The following is a 22,973-nucleotide window of genomic DNA, read 5'->3' as shown; positions in this document are numbered from 1 at the left end:
ATCTCACATTATTAATTCAGATGCTATATTATGAAACTAGGCTATAAAGAGATGGAAGACAAGTGGCAGAGGAAAGCTGACTGCATGGCAAAGTGTGGATGTTGGGGGGTGACAAGACAATAAGTTATATTATCGCAGTTCCTGAGGAAATTACACCTTTCACCCGTCTAGTCTCTTTAAGGACACACCCCCGCCCAGGTCTGAGGCCTGTAGCTGTCACCTTTCTTGGGGAGCAGATGGGAGGATTCCACAATTCAGTTCCTACACAGTGAGGATTTAGGCTGCGGATTCCTGCAGTTCACTGTGATTATCTCAGCAAGTCTAGTTCAGCACCTACAGTCCTGTTCTGGCAGGGGTAGTGACAGGGTTAATAAGTGTCCAGCCAGCCTTCATAAAACAAAGTATTATTTATTCAGAACAAAAATATTTAAGAGGACAGTATCTTGAAAAGAAGCAGCTTCTATGCATGTCTGGCTTACCAAGTATCACCCTGGAGTCCAGGCTGGCTTCAGAGTACTACAGGGCCTGTCTCTGGGTCACAGTCTCAGGTCAGTTCTTGTTCTGATGAAAATACCCTCTCTCCAAGAGATCACTTTATATAGTTTACAGTTTTGTTTGTCAGTCTTCTTGGACCTGGTCAAATCATGATATGCAATTTCCCGTGGGACTTCTCCATACTTGTTACTGCCTAGGTATTTGCATTAATTACCTCCTTCCACCCCAGTCATTTTAGTTCCTGCAGGAAACCCTGTAATTCCCCCACTGAGTCAGGAATACAATCACTATTCCATAACAATACATATAAACATTTATAAAGTTGATACAATAGTCTTTGAATGCACCATGCGTCCTTAGTAGCAGTCACAATGAGACTGGTAGACAAGAACATAACATCTGTTTCCTCCTTATCCACACGGCTCGTTACCCTGTCAAAGTGGGATATTAGATTATTTTGACATGATTTGTTCTTGACAAGTCCATGTTGACTGTTACTTATCACTTTATCTTCTAGGCGCTTACAACTTGATAGAGCAAATAAACTATTATCTTTCCAGGTACCAGAGTTAAGATGACTGGTCTATAATTCCCTGGGTTGTCTTAATTCCCCTTTTTCTACATCAGGAGAAAGAACTTGGACTGAGTTGATGCGTCACTTGACCTTGAAAATGATCAGATATTGCTGTGGTATAGAAAGGAATTAGGAATCCAATGGCATAAACAGAAGCATCTTTTGAGAAATGGTGGAGATTTTTTATTTTCAGTGTTGGGTAAAGAGGAGATCTCCCCCAGAAAGGAATGACCAGATGTTTGCAGAGTATCATCTCCTAAACACGCACAAATTAATTTATAATTAGAATCAAAGGTCTGGATTTTTACCAACAGAAGGAGACTTGAGACATCTACTGTCTGTATATAAACCTGCCTCAAAAGACCAGCCATGAGCATTACGACAAAAATCTTTTGTGACATGTTCCTTGCCTGAGATGATGCAATCTCCAATTAGATAGCTGTACTAAGAATTTGGATCCTATCCCAGTCACTCCGATATTAAACATTTCCAAGCCAGATGGCTTTCTGCTCTTTTGCTTCACAAATGATTCAACTGTAATACAATGAAGATGCTTTCTTGGAGCTAGGATGTGATTGTTAACTGCTTGGAATTAATGTTGCACAAAGGTCTCATAAGGATCACATTTTACATCAAGGAAGAGCCACCAGCAGACAGCATGTTTAGAGAGGGGCCACCTGTCAGTGACTTCCTCAGAACAAGGTAAGAAACTGGTAAGCAGGATAACGCTGTTGGTTGGTAATTAGACTTTTAGCTCTTTATTATTTTTTTAGAGTGATACAGAAAAATCACAGCTTGATAGCTATAATAGATAACATATTTCTTGTCCAGCTTCTCCATAACAAAGCAACTGTAGTGAATAAGGTTCCAATCTGATCACCAGTGCACAGACCAAGCAGCCAGCCTGCACTGGGGGAGATCTTTGGGGCTGAGAGGAAAAGAATCCTCTCCCCCTGCTCATGGAGCTGCTTTGCACCTTCTACTGCAGTCTTGAAGCTGCAATTGTACCCACAGTTCCTGGACTCCTGCTTTGTGTGTGCGTGTGGGGTCTGCATAATCACAGATCCCCAGCCTCAACTCAGCTTCTCTGCTACCCCTAAACACTGCAAGCCAGCACAGAGGAAGCCCCTCTGCAGGATCCTAAAGTCTTCTCCTCCAACCCTCTCCAAACAGTAACTCTGCATCAGTACTGCTGGGGCCAGGATCTCCATGGGGGAGTATGTGGCAGGAGAGTCAAGGTTTGCCCTTTACTATTAGGATCTATAAATGCATTGTTTGTATCTACTTACAATTGCTCATATCAGCTAGACACAGATCATGCTCACTTTTTCCTGTTTCCACACTTCATTTCTGTGTTCCACTGGAGCATCTGTTCTGCCACTGTGGCTAGGCCAATGTTGTTGTTGGTTTTTTTTTAAAGTACCAGCACTGCATAGGAAAATGATTATCAACTGAAATACACCAGCTACATAGGGACAGCATTGCACTGGTGTTTTGCACTATGTACCATACAGCCTGATCCAAAAAAAATCTAATGAAATCAGGAGGAATCTTTTCAGTGGCTTCAAGAGACTTTAGCCCAGGCCCTTAGACAGCACTGAAGTGGATAAAACTAGAGTTATCAACAATTTAGTAGATGGGTAGATATGCCTACTCATTAAAGCAGGAGTCAGTAGCCAGGAATAGGAGCCCAGCATCAGAACCAGAGTCAAAGGCCAGATACCACAGCCAAGGCTCAGAGTAGAAATCAGGAATTAGAGCCAAGAGTCAGAACCAGATTACCTGGAAGAGGTCTGGGATTCAATAAATAGATACAGACACTATCACATCCACGGACAAATAGTTTAAGCAGCCAGCAAACTGGTGCTGGGCTTAAGAGCAAACCTGCTAGTTTGCTCAGCTAATGAGACGGGGCATTGCATCAGGGGTCTGGTTGATGCAACGCAGCTGTGCTCATTAGGCTGCTAGGAGACCGTGCAGGTGCAGATACAGGGCCTTATTCCTGACATCGGGCAACATTTCTTTCAATGTTGCTTTGTATCTGCACCCCTAAATTTTAAACAAACCCAAAATCTCAAAGCAGAATTTTGCCAGATCATTGAGTTTTGTCCGTTCTCAAGTCAAAGTCATGTGAAGCTCTGCATTTTGATTGCAAATTACTATGCAAAACCATAAGCCAGCCAAGGAATACCCTGGCTGGATCCATGTTCACCTGCAAAGTCCGTAAATGTTAATGACCTTTTCCCCGGCATGTTCCAATGAAAGACAATATCAAGCAAGTTTCAGATTTTCTTGTGAACCTTTTGCACAGGTCTAGCTAAAAACAAACAAACAAACCACAAAGGCAACTTGGCCAGGGCAAGTAGGCGAGGCAGAATCTAACCTGATTGGATTGCAAAAGAGAGGGGATCACCACCAAGAGAAAACAGTACTATTGAAAGCAGATGGGAGATAAACTTCATCTATGTTTCTATGGGAGCTTCCCACCAGACTATCTGAGAGGAGGCATATCAGGTTTGCCTTTCCATTTTCAGAGGCTACCAGCCTCCACTATTAAACATCATGGAGCATAAATAGGGCCCTACCAAATTCATGGTCCATTTTGGTCAATTTCAAGGTCATAGGATTTTAAAAGTCATAAATTTCACGATTTCACGTTTTTAAATCTGAAATTTCATGGTGTTGTAATTGTAAGGGTCTTGATCCAAAAAGGAGTAGTGCAGGGGTGGGGGGATCGCAAGGTTATTGTGGGGGGGTTGCAGTAAGCTACCCTTACTTCTGCACTGCTGCTGATGGCAGCGCTGCGTTCAGAGCTGGGCGGCTGGAGAGTGGCAGCTGCTGGCTGGGAGTCTATCTCTGAAGGCAGAGCCACCATCAGCAGTAGCGCAGGAGTAAGGATGGCAAGGTATGGTATTGCCACCCTTACTTCTGCTCTGCTGCTTGCAAAGCTGGGCCCTCAGTCAGCAGCCGCCATTCTCCAGCTGCCCAGCTCTGAAGGCAGCAGAGCAGAAGTAAGGGTGGCAATACCATACCTTGCCATCCTTACTTCTGAGCTTCTGTTGGTGGGGAGCCGCCTTCAGAGCTAGGCGTCCAGCCAACAACCACCGCTCTCTGGCCACCCAACTCTGAAGGCAGCGCAGAAGTAAGGGTGGCAATACCGCAACCCCCTTAAAATAACCTTGCAACCTTCCTTCAACTCCCTTTTGGATCAGGACCCCAATTTGAGAAGCACTGGTCTCCCCTGTGAAATTTGTATAGTATAGGGTAAAAGCACACAAAAGACCAGATTTCACGAACCTGCGTACACGGTGTAGACTGTCGGTCCTTCATCAGTTGAGACTGAACCGATCACAACACGTCTCCCAATCTTCTCTCGCTCTGGCCATCCTTCGCCATGCTTGTCCATATCTCTTTGTTAGGAAATCATTCCACCTCTTTGGAGGCTGACCGCATGGCCATTTCTGTTCTCGCGGATACCACTCGGATATAGCTGCAGTCCATCTGTTGTCGCTGAGTCGGGCCACATATCCCGCCCACCGCATTTTGCTGAGCCTGCTTTCGACAACAACATCTCGCACTCCAGACTGCTGCCTAATTATTTAGTTGGGGATGTAATCGTGGAGCAAAATACCCAAAAATGTTCGTTCCATCGCCCTCTGTGTGACAGACAGTTGATGTTCTTCAATCTTTGTCAGCGACCATGTTTCGCTGCCATATAACATCGTTGGAAGCACAGTCGAGTTAAAGGATTTGCACAAGTTGTTTTGCTGATCTTTCCTTGGAGGATGTCCTTGATGTCATTGAATGCACACCATCTAGCTTTTTTCTGCATGACAATTCGCCTTTCTAATCATGGTGCATGTTGACTTCCTGGCCCAAATAAATGTATTCATCAAACTCTTGGATCTACTCTCCTTCAAGAGTTATTTGGGTTCTTGGCAGAACATCTGGGGATGTCTCTTTCTGCTGTTCTTCTAGTATGGCCACATAATTTATTCTGATTTACAGAAAATATTTCTGAACCCTCACACTGTCCTATCAAATGTCAGATCATTTTAAAAAGAGAGAAGCCGCAATACAAAACTAAGCCAAAGTAATTCTGAAGTGGAGCTGAGCCTCCAGCTAGAACTTCCATGGATGTGCAAAGAGCACAGGGGTCTGAGCTAGAGTGTCAACCTTAAAAAAAAAAAAAAACTGCACTGATCCAAGTAACACCTTAAAAAACTCAGTCAGTATGTATGAAGTATATTTCAAAATGAGTTTTAGAAATATCGGGTGCTGATTCATTAACTGTCAATGGGGCAGTTGGACTCTCAGTGGAAGACGTCATTTTATTGACACTTCCCAGCTGGAGTCAGTGAGATAAATACTAAATTTTGCAATGTAGCATTAGTATTGGTGCTTCTCAGCTCCCAAATATTTGCCCATCCAGCAACTCCCTAGAGCTAGAAGCACATTGCTCCCTCACTTTGTATTTAGAATCTAGCGTGGATTCTCCTCCTCACATGTGCACAGGAGGGAGAGAAGAACAACAGCCTAGTTGAGATCCCTTTCCCAATTTGCAGTTACGGGTGGGGGGATTTTCTCATAAACCCCTCCCCTACATTTAGCGAGAAGGGTGAAGATTCCCATGGCTCCACTCCCCTGAATGTGCTGATGAGCTAGAGGAGGTTTACAGCCAGGGCTCGCATGAGCCCCTTGTTAGCAGAAGTGATCTTTGGGTCCCAGGGAGGAGAATTTTAGCTTTAATTTTAAGAGAAAAGAAGTTTCTATCCCTTTGCTTTGTGAGGATCCCAGAAAGCATAAATTGATCCAGTGGGTTGAAACAAACAAGCAGCTGTTGCACTAAGGAGATCTAAAGATCCCTTTGCACACATTAACTTTGTGCCATTTTGCTGGCCCTGCTAGCCCTGGCCACAGGCAGCACAAGTACTCCCCTCTCAGCCCCTGCAGGCTCTGCTGTCCCTTCGCACGCAAGCAATAGGCAAACACCAATCCCTCTGGAATGCCCAGCCCTTGATCCACTGGACATGCACAGATTATCTGCACACCTGCTTGCTAGTTTAATCTCAGGATCACCACTCCGCTTAACACACAGCCTTTAGATATATTTATAGTGAAAACAAGAATAAATTTATTATCAAAGAAAAGACATTCAAATGATACTGAATAAGAATATTGGAAATAAATGGTTACATATAAAATAAAATCATAACTTTTGCTTTCTAGATCCTAAACTTAACTCACAAGACATTCCCCTGTCTCCTATAGGATAGCTTACCCCAAATCCTTTCCCCAGTGTTTTCAACCAAGATGGATGAGATTCTCTTTTCATAAGATCAAGCCCACTGGTAGCTTGTCTTCCCAGACTGAAGGATGCCAGATGTCTCTCTGCACTCCCAGATCTACCAACCAGACCTTTGATCTTCGCCTGAAAACAGGATCCCTCCTCACCACCGCTGTTTACATCCTCCTCTTCATTTTCTTGTGAAGTCCCTGCAAGCTCTTTAGGGTTTTCTCTTAGTACGCTAATAGACTTCCATTGGGAGACACACAGTACACAACGATTAGCTAGGGAGATAAGTGTCTCCCACTATGCATGGAGAACTTTGTTTCAAGGCATGCTGCCTTTGAGTGAGCTGCCTTGAAACTTATAGTTTTAAGGAGATATACACACACACGCACACACAGAGCCTCTTATATATTATCTGCAAATACATATTACAATGACTAGAGTGACCAGTGTGACCCAGGCTTTCATCAGAGACCTGACATGACATTCTTTGGTGGACTAGTATGTAGATATGAGACCAAGGGGCTCCCATGTATCTCTGTGCCCTCTACCAGTTGGCGCAAAGAGGTCCCTGGGTCACACACTTTTAATGTAAAAGGAGTCAGTAAAGTTTGGGGGGGAATCCCAGGACTAATCCTTCTGTTAATTCTGAGGCCATCTTGATGCAGAGTGCTGTGATAATGGCAGACAGGACTGAGTGATGGCAAAAACTCATTTCCTAGGAATTCTAAGGCCAACCCTGCCACTTAACATTTTCAGCTCTTCCTAAGACTACCAATGAGCCAGTTGCTAATCACTCAGGGAGCTACCACACCACAGGTTCACTGTTATGGCCACACTGCTTCTCCAAGAGGAATGCCCCTTCTGGGTCCCCTACCAGTGCCACTAAGAGTTCCAACTAGATGCACCAGGCAGTCACTCCTACATGCTCTCTGCCCACTCCAGCAGTGCACAAGGAGGAAAGGGACAGATGCTGGGGCCAAACTGTCTCAGCACTGCATGTGAGTCTGGCAGTTCTTCGCTCTCTCCTTGTTGGTGCCATTTGCAGCTTGAATTGTTGTTGATGGCAGACAGCCTGGAAGAACCCTTTCCCCCTTTGTATTCTAACCCTCTATGACAATACGGGGAAACCCATTCCTCCTTAGCCCCTCATCCTAGCCAGGGAGACCCATCCCCTTGGTCCCTCCCCCCAGGCTAAGGGCATCAACATTCAGGGGAGAAATATACCCCTCAAGAGCCAAATGGGGTCTCAGTCCCCAAATGGCCAATCCACCCCGCATCAGAGGGGACCTATTCACCAGCTGGCTGACCATCCCGCAGCCAGAGACCACTCTAAACTCTCATTAGCTACCTAATTATGGATGTAGATGCCTGTCTTTAGGCACCCAAGTCTCATAGTGTTGGCCTTAACTTCTGTCTGGCTCATTTTCCCTGTACTATATCAATACTTACTGACCTGACAGGGGTGTTATGAGTATCAATCATTTAATGTTTGGAGAGTACTTAGAAAATGTATAGACATGCTATGTATTATTTTTTTCAAACATAGGAGCCATAACAGGACATCTGTATTCCTGAGATTATAGAGCATCACTTGTCGGCTTTCACCTCTAAATCTTGCCCACTTAAGATGTAGCACATTTCTGCTTCAATAAGCCTTTTAGAATCCTTTGTTCTACTAAGTAGAAATGTATGAAAAGCTGAAACTTTTTTATATCCAAAAATAGAAACTTGTTGGAGTTTGTTTAATCTCCTCAATCCTGAGGGATTCTTCTGAGCAATGATGTTTGTTTAACTGGACACCTATTGAAGAAATCAAGAATATGTGATCCTATGCAAGTGAATGTATTTTGATAATAAAGGCCAGATTGTGGAGCCCTTAACTCATGTTGGTGATCACTTACTGACATAATGACAGGTTTCAGAGTAACAGCCGTGTTAGTCTGTATTCATAAAAAGAAAAGGAGTACTTGTGGCACCTTAGAGACTAACCAATTTATTTGAGCATAAGCTTTCGTGAGCTACAGCTCACTTCATCGGATGCATCCGATGAAGTGAGCTGTAGCTCACGAAAGCTTATGCTCAAATAAATTGGTTAGTCTCTAAGGTGCCACAAGTACTCCTTTTCTTTTTACTGACATAAGTGGAACTGCTCCCATGAGTAAATGCTCACAACACTCCACTGTCAGTGATACTCTAACATGAAACAGCTTAAAATGGGAACAAACTTCTTGAGCCAGTGCTCAAATTGGGGAAGAGGAAGGATGATGCTATTTCTCCCCAAAATGATTGTATGCTCCAATTTTTTCCAATGTTTCCCTCTTTTTTTTTTTCCTCCAAAAGTTTTTTTTTCTTTTCCAAACTGGTAGCCTGCAGAGTATGGGCTTGTGTGGCATAAGCAGCCAATTTGAGCATTATACAGAGTACCAAAAAATACTGATGCTCATGCTGTGCTGACTCCATTTTTCCATCTGATGTTGAAAGAAGCATAGGAAAATTTTACTTGAAAGTATGTATTTTTTTGTTTTGTTTTTTTCTTTTAATTCCCTGCTTTAAAGGTAACCCACAAATAAAGAAGAAATGGATGTGTGTCCTCTTTATGGTGTCTAAAATGTTTTTGTAAAAGTATTTTTTCCTACTTCCTTTTAACATTAAAAAATCAGTTGTTGTCTATCTTTGACGACTCTGTTGCGACTTGCGAGCTGGTGAAGTTAGGACATCAAAAAAATACAGAAGAGAGAATGTTGAGTAGCGAGAGGGAAGGGGAATTTTAGTCAGATTACTTAAAACACTTTGCTTTTTAATTGTTTTTTTTTAACAGCTGTTTTATACCAATACCTATCTGACATTTGGGGGAAAAGGAATTCTATATTACTTCTTAGATTAAGGGAACTCACAGTATTCATCTCTGAGACCTCTACAGCAACACCAGAGATTGTCAGAGTTGATACGCCTGATGTTCCAAGATAAAAAATAATAAAGAAACAAAAAAAGCATAAAATAATTTTAAAACATTCTTTGCAGACTACGTAGTTTGAAAATCTCACCCTGACTGTCTAATACAGAATGAGTACAGAGGCTCAAACTATGATGTGTGAAATCCCCCAAACTCAGCAGAATTAAAATATTTTTGTGCTATTATTTGGAATATGGGTGAAATGTGGACCCAGTAGGTGGCACTATTGCATCTTAAATACCAGTAGCTGCAATCACCTTATATAGGTCCTAATATGCTCCCATTAGAGTCAATGACAAAACTCCCGCTGATTTCAGTAGTGCAGGATCAGGCCCTTAACTAGCTCAAAGAAAAGGACCAAGCTGTGTAGCATGGCCACTCATGCCACCAGGTCTTCTGCTAAACTTAGCGCTGTGATTTCCCCCCCGCCCCCATTGGATCCTCAAAGCGTGGAAATCAAAGTTTTGACGCATCAAACAAAGAACAAAAGAAATAATTACTATTTTCAAGAGGTCAGATAAAGTTTAGATTCTTCGCTAGAGTAAAACATTTGCACACTTGTCTCAGTGGAATCAGATTATTGGGCTTCCCAATGAATGTTTGAAAGGAAATAATGAAAGAGTAAGTTAAAGCCTTTTAAATCTATATAATAAAAATTTTACTGTATCCACTTTCCAATTTTCACTGAATGAAGGAATGAAGTTTTTTAGCTTATTAATTCTAACATTCACTTCTTTTGTTTCTTCACAACTTTTTATTGGGATTTTAGAGAACAAGCCTGGAAATGAACAAGCTGAAGACATGTTCTGTTTTGTCTAGATTGACATATTTTGACACAAGAATTTTCATAAAAGGCACCAAACTTCCTCTTCTGATCTGTCCATGCTACTTTGCTGTTCTTAGAAAATGCGTGATCCAATGCCCATTGAAGTCAACAGAAAGCCTCCCATTCTCTTCACCAGACTTTGGATCAGGTTGAGAGAGTGTAAACTAAGGCTCCGAGCTATGTCGATTCATGATTTTCTTTGCCTTCATTGTGTTTCTTACACACAATCATAAATATGGGATCAGCTCCTTAGGTGCTGTAAATCAGCTTAACTCCATTGAATTCAATAGAGCTATGCTGATTTACACCAGGACAGAATCTGGACCATAGTGTTTGTGGGTCACTTAGGATTTTCCATGAATCAAACCACTGGTCATTCTAGAAAAATGGCTTGCCCCAGCTGTGGGCAATACTTGCTACTTCAGAAGATTCTGATCTGCCCTCCTGCAAACAACCATACAAACCAGCCAACCCAGAACCCTAATGTATTTAGTCCAGCAGTTCCCAAGCTCTGGTCTGTGGAACCCCTGCAGGTGGCCTGCAGAGAGTTGGCTGGTCACATGGTGCTACTGCTGGAAGAAATGAAACAGATGGGAGGGGGAGCAAAAGTACAGAATGTGCTTGATGATCTTCTAAAAGGAAAAAAGCACTTATTGGATTAAAGGCAGCTAAAATACTTTGGTTATTTATGGTGATTATTCTGTGCAATCAGTTTCTGCAGAGATGTTACGCCATCATGCAGGGGAGGAAAGGCAGCGTGTACAGCAAGGAATGAGGCAACCATCAGAAAATCTCTCTATTCAGATGTACCCCATGCTATGAAAATATTTGAACACCCCGATCTAGGCAATTGTGTAGTGTTGTATGGAGTGGGGTGAGAGCTCAGAGACAGGGCAAACACACTTAAAATTCCAGCAGCAACAACCTTAAAGTCTGGCAGCCAATTCACAAGGAGAGAAGCCTCCTGCCCAAACCCCTCCAGAGCCTGCCAATGTTTCTCTACATTCTGTTTGTCTCATAACTTTCCCTCTGAGTTCTCAGTATATGCAAAAAATACTGAGAACCTTCATAAAAGGGGTGTTGGGGGGGGAGGGGAAGAGGAGGTTGTCATGTGAAATACATGTCTTGGGGGTGAGCCTTCCATGAAGAGGACCCCAATGCCCTGCCATTCTTTGCTCCAGTGGTGTCCCTGGCAGGAAGTCTTGCTGAGCTACATAGGGGTTAATCCCCAGCTGTTCAGAGGCTGTTCAGGGAAGCCATCCTAGCTAGAAGCTAATTAGATGCAGTTGCATTTATTGAGGCTCACCAGCTTCAAAGAAGGATGTGTTCCTCTCAGAGGCTAAACTCATACCTACATCTTACTTGTGCTTAGAAATCAGGGCAGCAAGCTGTGGGAAAAACGAACACAGGAAATACTCTTTATCACTTGTACTGGGGCTGGGCTGGGATGAGTTTACTGCTTATAAAATTACATGAATGGAATATGCAGCTAGAGGCTTTTGCCAAATTAGATTAACCATGAGATTTGACTACTCCTATTATTTGAGTTTACCTGTAACAATGATTGTTAGTGGTCATAAAATTATCTAGCCCATTAAAAAACAACAGCCACAGTTTTTGCCTCAGTTCAGTTCTGCAGCTGAAAGTCCCATGGGCTGTTGTAAATTCCATTTGTGTACTCCCAAAAGCATTTTCAATTTGCAGAGATAGATTAGCACAACTACGATGACAGAGATCATGTTTCTCTTTTGTGTGGATTTCAGACCTGTGCCTATACTGGAACTGGCTGGGAAAGCTAAGTAGCTCAGATGTGCAAATGATTGTTATGGAATTCCCCAGCTCCAGGAATAAATTACCAATGTAAAGTTAACATGAGGCTGCTATTTCATTATGGTCAAAAGAAAACATTCATTAATGGATGAGCGGTAAAAATTAAAACTTCAATCACATTTTCTTTCAGCTAAAAGTTTTAATCAAACTGCACACCCAAGTGGAATGGACAGTTCCTGAGACTGGGAGCTTTTCAAGCAAAAGTCAATAAATTACAAGTGAACATAAATAAAATCTAGATCTACTCCCCTACAACAAAGGAGAACATAAAAAATGCAGGCAAATCTGCAAACACCACAGCAGCATAAGTTGACATAATGTCCTTGCTTTAGGCTACAAAGAGATCCTATGGTTATTACTAACCTCAGCATTGCAGGTAAACAATATCTAAAAATACACCCAAGCTAATGAATGATACTTTTTTCACAAGCACATTCATCAAAGTATCTGGCAAGGGTAATAAAAAACTTGATTCATACAAATAAAAGTTTGAGGCAATTAATATCATTCTCAAATATCAGAGGGGTAGTGGTGTTACTCTGGATCTGTAAAAGCAGCAAAGAGTCCTGTGGCACCTGATAAGACTAACAGACGTATTGGAGCATAAGCTTTCGTGGGTGAATACCCACTTTGTCGGAGGCATGCAGTGGAAATTTCCAGAGGCAGGTATAAATGTGCAAGCAAGAATCAGGCTAGGGATAACGAGGTTAGTTCAATCAGGGAGGATGAGGCCCTCTTCTAGCAGTTGAGGTGTGAGCACCAAGGGAGGAGAAACCGCTTTTGTAGTTGGCTAGCCATTCAGTCTTTGTTTAATCCTGAGCTGATGGTGTCAAATTTGCAAATAAACTGAAGCTCAGCAGTTTCTCTTTGAAGTCTGGTCCTGAAGTTTTTTTGCTGCAGGATGGCTACCTTTAAATCTGCTATTGTGTGTCCAGGGAGGTTGAAGTGTTCTCCTACAGGTTTTTGAGCAGATCACACCTCAACTGCTAGAAGAGGGCCTCATCCTCCCTGATTGAACTAACCTCGTTATCCCTAGCCTGATTCTTGCTTGCTTATTTATACCTGCCTCTGGAAATTTCCACTACATGCATCCGACAAAGTGGGTAATGCTTGCTTATAACGAAAGCTTATGCTCCAATACGTCTGTTAGTCTACAAGGTGCCACAGGACTCTTTGCCGCTAATATCATACTGTTGCCACAAGGGTGAATTCAACAGACAGAAAAATGAGGAGGTTAACTGATCTATATAATTCATACTCAGTCTTTATAGTCATCAATTCTGCAAACACATGCTTAATTTTATGCACTTGCGTAGTGTTTAAAATTAAACATGGTGTAAATGTTTGCAAGATCGGGGCCTGAATCTTCAAAGCACTCCACAAACATAAACTCATCGTTCCTCACAACAGCTTTGGGAGATAAATATTCTTCTCTCCATTTTTCAGATGAGGAGCTGACTCAGAGGTCAGAGCCAGGATTAGAGCTCAGTAAATTCCTAATGCCAAGACCTTGCTTGGACTAGCTTGATTATGACTTTTTCTTGTGTAGAACTCTCTCTCTCGTTCTCATAAAATATTACAATTACATATCTGCCCATAGATACCAAGACGATGGGTGCCTTTCAAAGGCCATACATGGCCCCAGCTGGTTGATGCAAGAGTTTCTATAGAGGCCAAAGGAAAAGACAAGGCCATAGATTTTCATCCTTATTGACAATAAAAGTCAAGATTATTATTTTTCCTGATTGCTGCACTTATACAGAGAAATTATTTCCCTGTTTCAGAGATGGGGTCAGAAATGGCAGATCCCCAGAGACTCATGGGTATTTTTAGATTTGTATGTACTGTATATGGAAACTTAAGCAAGTAAATAATAGCTAGAGAAAAACTTCAGTGGTTCAGAAAATATGTGCATAGCACCAAATCCATTCCTGTCTTACATATGTATGACATGCTGGCTGAAAAGTTGGCTGCAATGAGCTAGACTCTAGGTTCAAAACCAGCCGTGTGGTTTTGCTTTCTTATGTGAGTCTTTGGAAGTTTTCTCCCTTTCTTGACATACTTACTGAGTTCTCTAACAATGTATTCAACTGTTGTGGGGAAAGCATAAGATAAATTAATTGACAAAGGAAAAAAAATATGTGTGGATAACTAAAGAAGCTTGTAGAGTACTGGTCTTAAGCCACCACATCAAACAGGAGAAAATGTGAGTTTCAGAGTTAATAAATTCATGAACCTTGGCTGCATGTATAGAAAAGAGACCCAAGACATGTGCTAACATCCACACATTCCACGGCAGAGTGGTGTAAGTAAGATTCCCAGGAAGCTTGACTCCTTTGAGAATTGCCTACAGGAGGCATTTGTGAGCAGACATTGTGGGGTCTATTCTGTTGATGAACACACGTAAGTCTCAGGCTACACTGGCAATTGAACGACTAAACTTTTGTCTTTCAGAGGTGTTAGCCCCCTACCCCTGAAAGACAAAAGTTTTGCCACAACAAGCGCCAGTGTGAACAGTACTTTGTTAGCAGGAGCGCTCTCCTGCCGACAGTGCAAACGGGGTTGTTGTCAGGAGAGCTGACAAACAGTGGCTACACTGTGCAACTTTTAGCAGCATGGCTGTAGCAACACAAAAGCTGTGTAGTGTAGACATAGCCTTAGTAATCTGCATGGGCTTCAGAGGAAGAAAACATACTGGAAATGTCCCATATATTCCATTACCTCAACTGCAGAAACACTTACTTTCAGTAGCATAGACCCAGATCCTCAAAACTATGTAGGTACTGTGATAGACCCAGGACAGTTGGGTACAGCAGAATAATTTTTTTTCCTCACAAGGAATACATATATTTATGATGGCAAGTTTTACGAGGGATAGGAGTTAAGCAAAGCCAGTTCAAGTACAGTGGCACTTTAAGTTCCACCTTGTAAGGTATAGTCTCCATTAGAATTAGAGGCAATCTCCACTTTTAACCTTTGTAACATTTATGTAGCATGTTTTCTCCATTCCAAAATGCAGGGGGTCTCTCAAGGACAACCTGTTAGTGTAGCTAATAGATATTAGTTCAGTGTGTGACCAGAAAAAAATCGTGTAATCTTGATGTGGCAGAATAAAGATTGTCTGGAAATAACCATGTGTTTAGATTCCAGCATTTGGCACCTTCAAATGACAACCTGGATCCTGTATTTAAACTACCAGACCATTCTCAGACAACTGCAGGTTTTACTGAGGGTTCGTAATTGTCACAAAAAATCTTAATCAGCTTTCATGTTGAGAGTTCTTCTTGGCTTCTGTCTCAGCTAGCTGGGCACTCTACTGTGCCACTGTTGATGTCATCGATGACATCATGAGGATGTCTACCATCAGTATTGCAGCCAACAGACTGAGCTGTTCCTAGAATCTCCTTAATAGTTCCAGAGAGCTCCCGGGCCAAAGACCTGTGCCTCATCTGGTGTGCGATGTTTACTATCTCATCAAAGCTGACACTGCCACTGTATTTAATGTTCTTCTGCTTCTTCCTGTCACAGGGAGGCTCTTTGAGGGTTTTGATGATCAGGGCAGAGGCAGAAGGGACAACCTCCATCTGAGCTTGCCTGTTCTGGATAGTGAGTTTCACTGTGATCCTCAGCCCCTTCCAGTCACCTGTTGCCTTGGCGATGTCATCACCAACCTTTTTGGGAGACAAACAGATATACTGTCCACTGGATAAGCAGTTTTCTGTTCCCTGACTGACCAGAGCAGGAGCTGCTCCAGGCTAGGGTGGACTCCAATTAGCCTGCAAAGAGTCAGTTGAAGCCATTAGGCTAATGAGAACACCTGACTCCAATTAATGTGCAAAGAGTCAGGTGAGGCTGTTAAGCTAATGTGAACACCTAACTCTAATTAAGGCCCCTCTGATACTATAAAAGGGCTCACTCCAATCAGACTGAGGAGAGCAAGTATGGCTGAAGGGCTGGGTAATGAAGACACCCTCAAGCCACTGGAAAGGGAGCCCTAAGGTAAGGGTGAAGAAGGCGTTCAGCGAGGGAGCTGTGGGGAAGTGGCCCAGGGAAATGTAGCAACTCTGGCAATGAAAGGTCGGCTGCCAACAGCTACGGCCATAAGGCCCTGGGCTGGAACCCAGAGTAGAGGGTGGGCCTGGGTTCCCCCCAACCCGCCACTACAGAAACACCTCCTGGGAGGGGAAGACAGGCCCCTGTCTGGACAGGAGGCTAACCTGCTTTGGAATAAGCCTGTAGGAACAACAGAGACTGTGGGAGTTCTCTCACTAAACTCCTTGCTGGCTTATGATGAAAAGGGATCAGTAAACTGTATCCTGGCCCCAGAGAGAGAAGGGCTACATGGAGGGTCACAGTGAGCCTCTGAGGCTAGCATAAACTGCCTGGAAGGGCAGGACCCATGAGGACAAGGTTGGAGCTCTGCCACAGTACCTAAAATGCCTTTGAGAATCTGGGCCTTTTCCCTCCTGACTCAGGGCCATTCTTATCCTACTTACATTGGTGTAAATCAGCAGTAAATCCATTGAATGGCAGGATGTTGCCTTGTTTGGTACTCACTGCTACACCTCCACAGCATATATTTTAACTCTGGACTGAAATCTTGGCCAACAGTGATTTTTGCTCTGAACAAGCTTAACCTGGGTTACCTTCAGTAAGTCTCTCACACATCACCGTGGCTTTCCTTTTCCAAAACTGGCACTGGACACTTCATTATAGACACAGCTCCTCCTCCTGGCAAAAAATCCCCTTTGATTGCAAACCATCCACCATGTTAACTAAAGTACAAGTTGTACCATAAAAGAGAATCAAAGGACTAAATTTTGCCCTCATTTTATGCCTGTGCAACCCCACTGATGTCAATGAGAACTGTAAATGCATAGCTGAGGGCAGAATTAGGCTCAAAATCTTCCTGTTATGGGTCTTGGGGAAGGGATAGCCAGAGAGGAGGAGAGCAGGGAAGGAAACGAGATTTAATCTCTTTGCTCACAGGAAGTCAGAGACAGAGCAAACACACTTAAAATTCCAGCAGCAACAACCTTAAAGTCTGGTAGCCAATTCACAAGGAGAGGAGCCCCCTGTTCAAACCCTTCCAGAGGTTAAAGGTTCCCATGAACATTTTTTCTTCTTGCTCCACCCCTCGGCCTTCTGCAAAGATTTTTTTCTCTGTATTAGAGTGATTCTAAAAATGGCATGATGGGCCTTCAGGGTAGTTGAGGCATAAGTATATTCTCATCAAATCTGCTTCATTCAAAGGCTAAAACAACCTTTCTTCCTAACTGCTAGCCCTGCAAACTCAGCCTGGATTTGAAAGTTGAGTTGGGTTCTCTCTGTCTTGTATGTTGTCACCACTAGGCCATCTCTGCCTCATTACATCTACCCAGCCCCATCATCTCCTGAGCAGTTTGGAACTACGTGAGCAATTCTGTTGATGTACAAGCCAGCATAGAATCTAGCTCGCTCTCTCAGAGATAGTTGGTTCTGAGCTTCAGGAGCCGCTACCTCAGAACATTAATTTGTAAGCAGTGTAATTTGATGCTCATTCACCCCAGATGAAGATCTACTCCAATGACTCTGAATGCACCCAGAGAGCATTGCTGTAAAGTAAGGAAGTGCTAGTTTCACATATCACTTTTCAGACTAGAACTTCACTTTTACAGTATTAATGTGCACTCCCTGCTTTCTCCCTTTCCCACCCCATTTGGAAAGATAACTGACAATTTAATTTCCCGAGAGTAAACAATGCACTACAACTCAGAGTTCCAATGGTATAATCTCATTCACTTGGATTGATTTTACCGTCACCTCTTGCTGAAATAAGAAGTACTCTTGTGATGGATGAAAATGTTGACACCTAATGGGTTTAACATAGGTACAGCTAAGCTATAACAATATACTATGAGCCATTACAGCTGTGCTCTTGACTGGATGGGTTTCTGCAGGCTTATAGTTAGGAATTAGGCTCCATGCAGTAGCTTAACTTGGAGAAGTGTTTCACAAGTGTCTTCTGTGCTCAGTGGCAAAACCACCGAAATGTAAGCAAACCCATTTGGACACCGAGGCTTGTGTATGCCTACACTGCAATAAAAAACCCATGGCTGGTCTATGCCAGCTGACTAGAGCTCAGGCTAAGGGATTGTCTAATTGTGGTGTGGACATTCAGGACCCTGCGAGGGAGAAAGTAAGTAAGGAAGTGTTATTTACTTCTTCTCATAACACAAGAACTAGGGGTCACCAAATGAAAATAATAAGCAGCTGGTCTAAAACAAACAAAAGGAAGTATTTCTTCATACAACACACAGTCAACCTGTGGAATTCTTTGCCAGAGGATGTTGTGAAGGACAAGATTATAACAGGGTTCAAAAAAGAACTAGATAAATTCATGGAGGATAGGTCCATCAATGGCTATTAGCCAGTATGGGCAGGGATGGTGTCCCTAGCCTCTGTTTGCCAGAAGCTGGAAATGGGTGACAGGGAATGGATCATTGTTCTGTTCATTCCCTCTGGGGCACCTGTCATTGGCCACTGTTGGAAGACAGGATACTGGGCTAGATGGACCTTTGGTCTGACCCAGTATGGCCGTTCTTATGTCCCAGAGCTTGGGCTGAAGCCTGAACCCAAATGGCTACACCACAATTAAACAGCCCCATAGCACAGCCCCATGAGCTCGAGTTGGCTGGCATGGGCCAACTGTGGGTGTCTAACTGTAGTGTAGACATACCCCTAGTTTATGAGAGAGGTTATTGGTGCTACAGGCAGAACTACGTGATGGGCTATAATTGCATCCTCCAGGACACCAGAACACGCCAATTGCTATTTTCCCATAGGCTGCAGATATTCTATATGTAATCTATGTTCCTTCCTTAACAAAGGGGCTAAAAGGGACTGGTCCCACAAGGCTTGGTGATGATGCTCTACCTTGACTAATTTTTCACCAAAAGAAAGAAGCAGCAATGGAGGGAGGACTTATGGAGGGAAAATAGAGAGATGTGCAGGACCTCTTTTGGGCAGGACTTGACTGGAAGCAAACTTGGAAAAATTCTACTTGTAAAAGAGATTAAAATAAATTTCCTCTGAGAAAGCCAGATGGCCATGGAGGTGAATATGGAGCTTCTGGCCATTTGTTCAAACCCAACCCAAGGGAACAGTGACAGTAATGTAGTCCTGATAGATGTTCCTCCTGCAAGTCTCCCTACTTTCCTTCAAAGGTGGCATGAATGGATCTTCTCAAGTCCATTTTGCAGTCTGAGTCCTTCATGCTGGTCTTTACATTGTGTTTGGTAATGGGGTCTCAGATATGTATTGACGCTATGATTAGAGATGAGGTGCTTCTCACTGGCAGTCTGTTCAAACTGTGGCTTGGCACCACTGTACAGAAACCTGTATGTGCAGGTTGCTTCCCAAAGATGCCAGAGTGTCATCGGAGCTCCGTGCAGAACCAAAACATGTGGCCCAAAATGAGACCCTCCAAAAAGCTGGACTTGCGGTTCTCAAGAGATGAAAGGCGGGGAGCCTACAAGTGGGAAGCAGGAAGCTAAGTTATGAAGAAGAGGATCATGAAATATCTAAAGGGAGGTCATAGGGAATCCAGAATGGCAGTGTGGCTGTAAAAAAAAGAATTAGATATGAATTGCAAAGAGATGCGAGGAATCCCCACATTTTGTGGAGGAACAGGGTGCCAAATATAGGAACTATAGGATAACAAAAATGAATCAAGCTAATGAGATGTAACAATTTGTTGAAATCATGTCTTATTTACATGTCAAGTGTCACCTCACCTCATTGCTTCCATTGGCATTGTTTGCTTTCACACAGCTCTGCTAAAGCTGTGGGATCAATCACTCTGTAACGCATCTAATGTCGTGGCAATAAGAGGTGAAGCATTTGAACCACTTCTGAATGAGATGCTCCAGGCAAGGCCTGGCTTGCTGAATGCCTACAACGGACTGTAGAGGAAATGTTTTACTTAGGGCATGTCTACATGCCCAGTGCTGCAGTGGTGCAGCTGTACTGATGCAGCTGTGCCGCTGCAGTGCACCTGGTGAAGAGGTTAATAAAACCACCTCTGTGAACGGCAGAAGCTATGTCAGCAGGAGAAGCTCTGCCACCGACATAGTGCTGTGCACATGAGCACGTATGTCAATGTAACTTATGTCACTCATGGGGGTGGTTTATTCACACCCCTGAGCGGCATAAGTTATGCTGACATAAACTGTAGTGTAGACATAGCCATAGAAAGTACAGTATACATTTACTTTTGGCTGGCTGTAACTGTTTGACATTTTTACTACCATGCTGGGTAAGTTAACTTTTCTCTTGTTATCTGCCCAGGTGGCAGAACGTCTTCTGGATTTCTGTTCCTCTTGGAAGGTGGTATCCCCCAACCATCTCACCCGGCAAGCTGCCTCTGATGTGTTGGCTGTGATTATGAAATGGAGGTTTTGGGGAGGTATTGTACAAATGGTATGGACTAATGTGAAGCTTAGTTATGGTTTCTTTGATCAGTCTGGGTTTCCTTCTCTGTCACTTGGAGAGAGATGGTTTTTCTGCACTCAAATGACCAAGATTCCCTTTTGTAAATTTGAAAAGCTAAATCAGCAGTGAGGAATCTTTTCTTTGGAAAGTTGTAAGGAGTATCCAATGTATAAAAATGACAAGTGCTTATAGGTCACCCCAGCAAGGAGTGGCACAATATCAAATTTCAAGGCTTGCCACAGGTGACTACAGAAATCTCGTTAAAATGAAATACAATTATTTAAGGAGCTTAAATGATTATCAGGGATCATGCAGCTTTTGTTAAGAACCAAAAGTAATAAAAAGAAATGCCAGTCTTTCAAAGCTGCTTTGTTAAAGGATTTAGAGGAGTGAAATGCTGGCTGTGCTGCACCTTCTACCATCAGCTCTGAAAAGTTCTCCAAAGTTGGTTGATGTTTTGGTTTGGGTTTACACTGCGTGAATCACCTGTTAAGCTAAACTTAGAAGGATACTATCACACAGTTAGACCCAAAATTCTGATCTGTAATCAACAATAATTTACACAACCTAATGTGACTAGAAATGTTTTTATAACATTTTCCCCCAGTGGGTGCCCCTCCAAATATTAAAATGAAAACTTACGCAAAAGAACCCCACACAGTCATCTACACTGAGGGAAACTCAAAGAGAACAGGAATATGCTAGTGCAGCACAAGCGGAAAGCAAAATCATCCAGTCTAGCTTCCTTTTCTGAGCTGAGTAGAATACAAAAAATAAATGAGCGACAAAAAGAGTGGAAACATTTTAAAAATCCTTTCTATTTTAATAAGCAGTGTCCCTTTAAGAAGAAATTGCAACTCAGCAGGAGCAGGATTGGGCCATTGAAACACAACAGGAGATTTGCCAATGACTTCAATGGAATCAGGATCAGACCCAAGGTGCCGTACATTAAGTCTGTATATGTATGCATATGGCTCTCATCATTGTAGTATATGAACATGTGGTGTCCTAGACACAAAACTTCCCTATCTTTGCTCACTGAGCTGGAGGATATTTGGCCCAACCACAGATCACATCCATCTTCATCAGCCTAATGAGGGAATATACATATGCAATGAAACCAAGGGAAATGCTCTCATGGGAGTCAACATTGTAAAAACATCTGTTAAGTGTTTTCTGCACATCTGTTCATGGTTCGGCCTCTGTTTCAGTATTCACAAAAACATTGCTAAAATTCCTAATAAGGGAAGCCTTGGGTCAGAGGAAGGAGTAAAGACCAGTTGCCATGGTTTGTACCACTTTATGTAAAAATTCAGTCGTAGTTTCATGATTCACACTTAATTGAAAGAGATGAAAACAACTTCCAAACATGGGTTAAAACATGAGAAGATGTCCTTAGAGATCCCCTGGTTTAGGATACCATGTTACTGAGCTGAAGGATGCAAAGAAAAGTGGGACTCTCTTTTCCACTTCTGATTGCAGTGATAAAGAAAAAGTCATTAGAAATGCAATGTCACCTCCAACCACTGCCAAAAGCACCAAGTGGATTTTACTGAAATCCAGCATATTTGCTCTCAGTCTGGGCTATGGGCTTCCAGCGGTCAGTGCTCTTTTTGCTATGTCTGCAATGCTGTTTATGAAGGATCTGGAGTGATTTATGGGTTTTGCTTTGAAAACCAGACCCTTTGGTTGCCTGTAAGCTTACAGGACAATTACTAATGTGCTGGAGCATGAATACTGAGCCCTGACCATTGCTGATGTTTTTAAGCTTTCAAAAAAATAACATGGTAAAAGATAGGGGAGTTTGGCCAAGTTAGTTCACTTCCATTTTTAACTCATCGCCAACCCATAGCACTGCGCCAAAGGATATCAGTGGGTATGATGGGAGATACCACCCCAGTGTGTGCGCACATGCACAAATGGGACAGTGAGCAAGGAGGCTCTGCTGGAATGCCAATTGGATATTAATAAATAAAAGGGATGTATAAATGTGAAGTTACTTTAATCTTTGACATTGTTTGCGGTTTCTAAAGTGCTAGTGTTCAGTGAAGTACACCAACAGGTAAGGTTTTTATAGGCAAAACCAGAAGCAGCTGGTGGTACCTTGAAGAGGTACAAATAAAACCACACTTCTTCTTGAAGATACACCCTCTCTCTCTCTCTACTTATATTCTCTCTCTCTTTCTCTCTCTCTCTATATATAGTGTGTGTGTGTGTGTGTTTGGCTGCTCTACAGCCTTTCCATCGGAGCTGAATATTTGGCTGAGTTCACATCACTGTTTTTATAGGGCCCTGCCCTGCGCTGTGCACAAATTTCTGCAGCATCTCTGGCAATCAACTTGGTCTCCCTGCAATGGTGAGACTATGCCAATATTCTGATATTAGGCTGCCTGCTACTGCCATCCTGGCTGAATTCCCTCCCAGCGTCACGTCAAGCATGTCTAGATGGGGTGCAGGTTCATGTCTTCACCTGGGTTAAATACCAACCAACTTAATGTGTGCAGATGAGCCCAGAGACCAGGCCCTC

At 42.9% G+C, this 22,973-nt stretch overlaps 1 long non-coding RNA gene across 1 annotated transcript; it reads left to right on the top strand.

Moving 5' to 3' along the window:
- Positions 1-1,171: 1,171 nt before the first annotated feature.
- On the top strand, positions 1,172-21,344 carry LOC144268856 (uncharacterized). Its single transcript, XR_013346860.1, has 3 exons — positions 1,172-1,771; positions 20,303-20,434; positions 21,280-21,344. It is a non-coding gene; the product is annotated as an uncharacterized LOC144268856 (long non-coding RNA).
- Positions 21,345-22,973: the final 1,629 nt, after the last annotated feature.

Source organism: Eretmochelys imbricata, chromosome 8 (genome assembly GCF_965152235.1).
Source record: "Eretmochelys imbricata isolate rEreImb1 chromosome 8, rEreImb1.hap1, whole genome shotgun sequence".
NCBI lineage: Eukaryota > Metazoa > Chordata > Testudines > Cheloniidae > Eretmochelys > Eretmochelys imbricata.
Note: the sequence above shows the minus strand (reverse complement) of the source record. Positions and strands in the feature narration are given on the sequence as shown.